The 7,189-nt window shown below is 33.9% G+C and overlaps 1 long non-coding RNA gene across 1 annotated transcript; it reads right to left on the reverse strand.

Moving 5' to 3' along the window:
- Nucleotides 1–974: 974 nt before the first annotated feature.
- Nucleotides 975–3,339, reverse strand: LOC132703374 (uncharacterized). The gene is made up of 3 exons (XR_009619068.1): nucleotides 1,689–3,339; nucleotides 1,467–1,636; nucleotides 975–1,403 (listed from the first exon to the last, which is right to left on the reverse strand). It is a non-coding gene; the product is annotated as an uncharacterized LOC132703374 (long non-coding RNA).
- Nucleotides 3,340–7,189: the final 3,850 nt, after the last annotated feature.

The following is a 7,189-nucleotide window of genomic DNA, read 5'->3' on the forward strand; positions in this document are numbered from 1 at the left end:
TCGTGCTTTCTAATAAAAGTGTTGGAAAATTTGTACTTATCAAATATCCCAGAAAGAAAATGGCAAACGCCAAAGAAAAAAGTTTGAAATCAAATAACAAAGATTTCGGTAATAAAAATATATCTATTAAGTTAGATTTATTGCATCAAAGGCCTAAATAACATCAATAAAATCCTAACCTACTCGAACTTTCTATACTAATAACCCTCCTTCTTTGTATGAATCCTGATGAAAGCATCATTTTTAGTTCACAGTTCTCGAACTTTTTCGAGTTGGAAGTCATTACCGTCGTTGTGGCACGTGCGAAATATATTCTCGCAAAATTGGCGTATATAAATTGCCGATATAACTGTCCTCTACCATGGATGGAAGACGTCTATTCTTAGCAAGAGTATTTTTCTGATGTCCTATTTACGGCGATGTGGGTGTGCGTGTGGCTTTGATTATTTTTCTACCTCGGTTTTACGTGGACAATTTTACTTAGGACATTCTCCCATTGCCGCGATCTGTCGAGGAATTTTTTCTTTGATCATAGACCAACACGTATACAAAGAGGGAAATATAAGCAACACTTGTCTTTGGTTGCAAAAAAGCACTTTGACTGATACCAAAAACTGGCCTCCAGCCCCCTTCTGCCATCGTGTATTGCAAAAACAGCGGGACCGGCAACATCCACTGGTAATTTGTAGAAATCCTGAAATTCTATTAAGGCATGTTACAAACCCGACACATGGATGTGCGTGACTAGTGGTCGTTAGGTGACGACAGACGTCCAACCAAGAATTGTTCGTTAAATTGCCATTGTTTTGACGACAATATGTAGCGTTGGAGAAAACATTTCGCGAGAAGAGCAATGAATGATAGCCGTATTATAAATAATAAATTTGTAATATTGGATAAAGTAACTTCTGTACAATAATAAAAGATATCTATTGGAATTCACTATAGTCAAAACACAAATATCAAGTTCATAATTGCTTTAATTTCATATGAAATATCTTTATTTTAAAGCTTTTTACGCAAACATTTTTCGAGAATGCTTGAAAAAACTTTCACTCATAATGCGTTATAAAAGTGAGTTTTTGGAAAAAGTAAGAGTTTAATGAAACCACATTTTTAATGTCTATTCTAATTTCAGGAGAAACAATTTAAGATATTTTCAAGGACTTCTTCGAGATTATGAATCTGAAGAACTAAACATGAAACACTTAACATTCCATAGCCAAATTCAGATAACGGCATCACCTTGATTTTTGTGGTCTAAAAACTTCGACATTAAATATTTTTGGAAAAACATCTCGTTTGAAAAATTTAAATCCATCGTGTTCTATAAACTTCGGTTTTTGGTTTTCGGCAAATCCTAGTAACGCACACCTTACTTGAAGTCAGCGTTTCTTGGAAACCTACAACAATAAGTCATAATACTATGCACAAATGCAAAATACACGCGTGGATTTATTTCATACCCTTGAAATGATGTTACTCGTTTATGAAAAACTCGTGAGTCAAATGCCGTTTATCGCACTTGTTGCATAATATACTATTATTAGATTGCAGTTTCGCATTTTGTATTCATACCCTGGCATCAGCGTCCTTTATATGTTCATGTAAATGTGTTTTTGTTTGTTTTTTAAATCTAAATAAAAAGTCTTGAATAAAATAAAAAATCTTTTATTTCATGCAAGAACCTTTGAATGCAACCAATTGTATAAAAGGGCAGAATTAATCAAAGCACACATGGGCAGTTTTCTTCTGAATACAGCGAGCATGGTCCGGTTTTGTCATCGTCGAAATTCTCCGCGTTAATTATTCTGTACGTTGGATCCGCTCCATTTTCGATATTATTTATTTATTTATATATTTATTCCCTATTAACATTACATGGGCGAAGTCTGGCTGTAAATGGAACCACTCACACTTAACCCACATGTGAATGCAATTTACACATTCCAAATTACGAGTAAAAGTAATCATAAAATTATAACAATCAAATATGTAACTTAAATTACACATATATACATTTACACTTAATCTCTACACTTTAATTATTTTGCTCAGGAAGAAGTAAATGCTTTTTTAAATAGAAGCTAAGTAACTTTGATTTGGGGTCGTTACACAAAATTATAGCGTTAGATATAAAAGAACATTGAACTATTCCAGTTTAATGTATAGAAAGTGTTGTTTTTTTTTTTCACTTTTAATTTTAGTACGTTAGAAATCAATATTAAAGTTCATATAATAAGTGGACGAACACCCTGTATCTGGACCAAATCCATCCGGAAGCCGGTTACCTAGCCTTAGCGCTTTTAGGCATGTTGAGTCTTTAGAGCAAAATTTATAACGCTGCTTGTATGTTTATAATTCTGAGCTAATAGTTCTTAGGAGGGAATGCTTGGGAAAGCTTGTGAAAATGCACTGCTGCCCATGAGCTTGAGAATATTTCCTTAAACTTTAAAGATTATTAAAGACGCTTTAAAATTAATGCCGACTAATGATTTTTATTGACATTTAATAATTATTAAGTCGTCATCTGAAAACACATGAGTGACTGGGAAATCAACTTAATCTGTAATAATTTTGTATGAAATCCGGCACTGTCGACGTAAAGTTAGACATCGAAGCAAAGAATACTACTATACAATTGTGTATCATCAGCAAAAAATCAAGCTTGGTACTGTGCAGCTACACCGCTCAGATTCACCGTATAAATGAAAAATAAATCGAAATTTCGCCATACAAGTTCAGCCGTGCATTGTTCTTTCCTAAAACAAATTCACAGCCAATCTCCAAATACGGACGGATGAGTTCTCTTGGGAATTGTGCGACCAATGTTGTCCACCCCCATAACACCAGATTTTATTTCTGATTCGATTTTTTGGTTGCTTGAAGTAATGTTGCCATATATTTCTGGTGTTTTATGTTCTTTTTTATAATTTGATATTGCTTTATCTCTCTATCTCTCTGCATTAAAAATTCCATTTTTGTTCGTGCTCTCACGTATATCAAGTTCGGCCTTTTCAGTTCTCAGTTGCATGATCTACATATCAGTTTCCGAATATTGAACAAAACCCGAGCTCTATTTGAGGCGGTGTTGAAAATGCACCAGCTAGCGCACAGTCCCTTATTCTGCACCGCTCAAATGATCACTCGGGGGTTTCAACACATAATGACTTATTTGACTTCCGGTCTAGATAGAAATTTATTTAATAGCGACATCACAACACAACCACCATAATTGAAAGCCGTAAATAACTACGATACGCATCTTACATACTACTGGTTCAGATCAAGTTTCTCGGCAAATATTTATAAGAGATTTCAAACAATTTCGCTAAGCGGTAGCTGTTCTACCAGACAATCGTGAATGATGATGCAATAGGTACGTGTATTTGCGGGAAATCCCCTCTTTTATTATTATTACATATTAAGTTAATTTGTTCATCACTAATCGTTTGGTATGTCAAGATACGCGAATTTTAATAAAGTATTTTTGACGTCGGTCGTAGTTCACTTTGTTAATAATAGAAAGGGGATTTCAAAACTAGAGAAGAATTACCCTTTTCTTGAGAAGAATTAACTTATCTTTTAAGCAAGGGGATATCATTTTGAAAATTTATTGCAATATATATTTTTATAATTGTTTTAAAGTTATTTTTCTTACATTATTAATTAATTTTATGTGTTTCTAGAGGATGACTTAATAATTATTAAACATAGATAACAATTTTTAGTCGGCATTAATATTTAGGGGTTTTTTTAATAATCTTTAAAGTTTAAGGAAATTTTCCTAGGGTCATGGGCAGCTAATGCCCTTTGGCATTGTGAACTTTACGTCAAGTATGGCCTAAAAATACAAAAGAACACTATCATCATCAATCATATTATATTACATACAATGCTACATTTTTACAAAGGGATTTTGTTGAACCTCCTAGAGATTTTGGAGATTAACAAAGCAATATTAAATTCCAAAATTTGAATGGCGAACAATCAGGTTAACTTTGACTGTCTCAACTTTTTCAACTCACTTCTGTTTTAAGGTATTATGGTTATTTTAAAATTTCTTATACTTTCAGAAGCTTTGTTAAGTAATTTTTTCTTAAAATGTTTACTCTTCATTTAACCCTTCATTTCTTAAATTTTATTCATTTCCTTTCAACATTTTTGGTCTTAACATTACTTCAAATTTCTGCATATTAATAATAATTAATAATAAAATAATTTACAATTTAACTTTAACATAGGCTTAACTTTAATTAATAATAATAATAATAATAATAATAATAAAATAATTAATAATTAATAATTCTAATATTTTGACTTACTGCTGCGGCACACGTTTCACTTGATATTTAAGTACTGCCAAATTTTCGTTTTGTGACGTTAATCTAATTTTACAACCTTCGCTCTTACAGCCCCTAAACGGTTCCGTAATATATCCCTTTATAAGTTGGTGGAGTAGATTAAGTTTTCTTTTAGTTAATCTTATTTATTTGTCCTATTTTTCTAATTGTAAAGGCTGTAAATTGAAATATTTTGGAAACTTTCGAGGTTTTTGGGTAATATTTTCTAAACTTTCTCAATAAATTGGCGAGATCATTTAGGGTGTCATAAATATTTTGTAGAAGAATTATAATATGCGAAATTTATTACCATCTCCACTTTCGAAGTTTAGACGACTATTATAAGCAAGTACCCACCCAGTAAGTACTGACACTTATTCCTGTGGATTTTACATTAGGGTTCGTCAGAATTTTTACTCTTTGGTGCGAGGACACAGAAATAAAATACAAGAGGCAATCTAGTAAGCTTTATTTCATTAAAATTTAAATTTTTGGTTCCGTCTTTCACAATAACTTTTGGGTGTCCGATATTCCATGCTTAATAATGTACGGATAAATAAAGAAAACGTCCGGATACCTGATTTCTTTATCTTTTTTTTCTTTTTAAGACCAGGAGACATTTGCTATCCGGGCTAAGTAAAGAGCTTCGCTCGGAATAAATGGAGCTACTTAACTGATCAATTAAATCGGTTGTTGAGTTTTTCTTCATCTATAAAAACCGTTTTAATGTCGCATAATGCGACTTCATTACCGGCGTTAGTTAGTTGGTAAGCGGATTATTGTGAAAAAAGAGAGCAAGCAATGAAAAAAATGTAGAACGTGTAGAATTCCAAACTATGTAAACTGTAAGGGACATCACACTGCTAGGAATACAAACGACAAAAACAAATTAATGAAACCATGAGCTTCTACAACCTTTCTTTTTATGAAGCAGCTAAACTTCATCCGCGATTAACTAATACAAACCAAGGCTTTTCACGAAAACCAGAAGATTTTTCTAGTTTAAATAGAAAAACTCCGAATAAAACTCCCCATCCAACAAGTCCCCAGGGCTGTTCATCATATACATCAGTACTTAAAAGAAAAAGGGTATGAGAAAATACCCCATGAACAAATTTTGTTACTCTCAAGTGCAAGAAGAAAAGTCTCATCTATACAAATAGGTGAAAATTCGACATCAGAGTCGGAAATGGAAGTAACTCCCTAAGGAAATGACTGAGAAGAAGTCTGCAATAGGTTTGAAGCTTTCAAGAAAGACACCTTGTCAATAAAGGATATGGATGAAAATTGGTTCTTCTGACTTACGCTGGGGGGGCTGCGGGGATGGCAACGGTTGACCTACAGGGGTTAGTACAAGAAAAGGTACTATTATTAATAGTTTTAATCTAACAGTGGTTTTTACATAACAAAACTAAGTTTTAGACACAAGTGCTTTATAGTTGATGAATAATGAATATTGTTCATTGGAAAATTTGCGGGGCTGAAAAAAATAAAGATGCTATCATTAGAGTCATAAGGGATTTTAGGCTAGAGGTTTTAATGTTTAACGAAACCATACTTAAACCCAACACTAACTTTAAAATATCAGGGTTCTCTTCTGTAAGAGCAGATAAACCGAATGGTGCAGATGGTACAGCAATTTTCTTGAAAAGCAAAATTAAATATAATGACTTAAGTAGAATCAATATACCAGAGAGGTGTCAGGTTAATCTTGCAGAGCTTGATGATTTTTTTGTTTGCTGTGTTTACAACCCTCCAGATATTTGTTTGATCATGGAAAGCCTCGATTCAATTTTCGATCTAACCCGTAATAAACCAGTCCTCTTTATGGTAGATTTTAATGCCCATAATCCAATATGGGGTTCCTAAGTGAGCTACTCACGGGGAAGTAGAAGTGGTAACATTCTTTATAATTTCATTAAGGATTACGATTTCTGTGTACTAAACGATGGATCACCTACTCGCCTCACACGGCCGGGTGTAAAGCGCTGCAGATGAGGCTTTTTGTTCCCAGAGACTGTCTGGACTTTTTGACTGCAAGGTTTTCCCGGGTCCTTAATGATTCTAGGAAGGGGCCTCAGAGGGGTTGCTTTTATATTCTCTAAATGCTTGTCTTTTCCGTTTGATGGCATTGGTGCACTCATTAGCCCACCAAGGTAATCCGTAGTTTAACAAGGGTTTATGCATCGGGACAGATTCTGCAATAGATAGATAAATTACATTCATAAAGTCCTCGTAATTTATAGGAGGTGAAGTTCTAAATTTCGTTGAGATTAAATCGAAAAACTTCTGTCAGTCTGCCTTATCGAAATTATATTTACTATTGTAGTTTCTTGTGAAACTTGAGTTGCACCGGTTATTTCCGATGATGCACAATATAGGAAAATGATCGCTATGTTGGAAGAAAGAGGAGGCTTTGTCAACTTTTGTGAGAATCTATAGTCCAGTACTAGTGCAAAACAAGTTTGGAGTAGTATTAGAAGGTTTGCTAAAGGTACCATGTACAATAACCATAATTTTCCCTTGAACTTCTCAATCCCCCAAGATGTTTGATCTTTTGACTCAACCTCCGTCCATGTTGCGTAACATCCCCGAATGCAATAAAAGTGTCTTTCAGTGTGCTTGGCCATCTTCCTGTTGAAGGAGCAGTCTTTCTAATCAATGTTTTTCAACAAAATACTTCGGAGGGAAACTACCATCCCAGAGACGTGGAAAACCTAAATGGTGATCGCAATTCCTAAATCAGGGAGAGATCCCTCAGTGTTATCATCCTACAGATCCATCAACCCAGCTTCTTGCATATGCAAAACTTTTGAAATTATGATCAAAAACAGACTGGAATGGTT

This window comes from Cylas formicarius, unplaced genomic scaffold, assembly GCF_029955315.1.
Source record: "Cylas formicarius isolate icCylForm1 unplaced genomic scaffold, icCylForm1.1 PGA_scaffold_6__28_contigs__length_40554024, whole genome shotgun sequence".
In the NCBI taxonomy this organism is placed as follows: domain Eukaryota; kingdom Metazoa; phylum Arthropoda; class Insecta; order Coleoptera; family Brentidae; genus Cylas; species Cylas formicarius.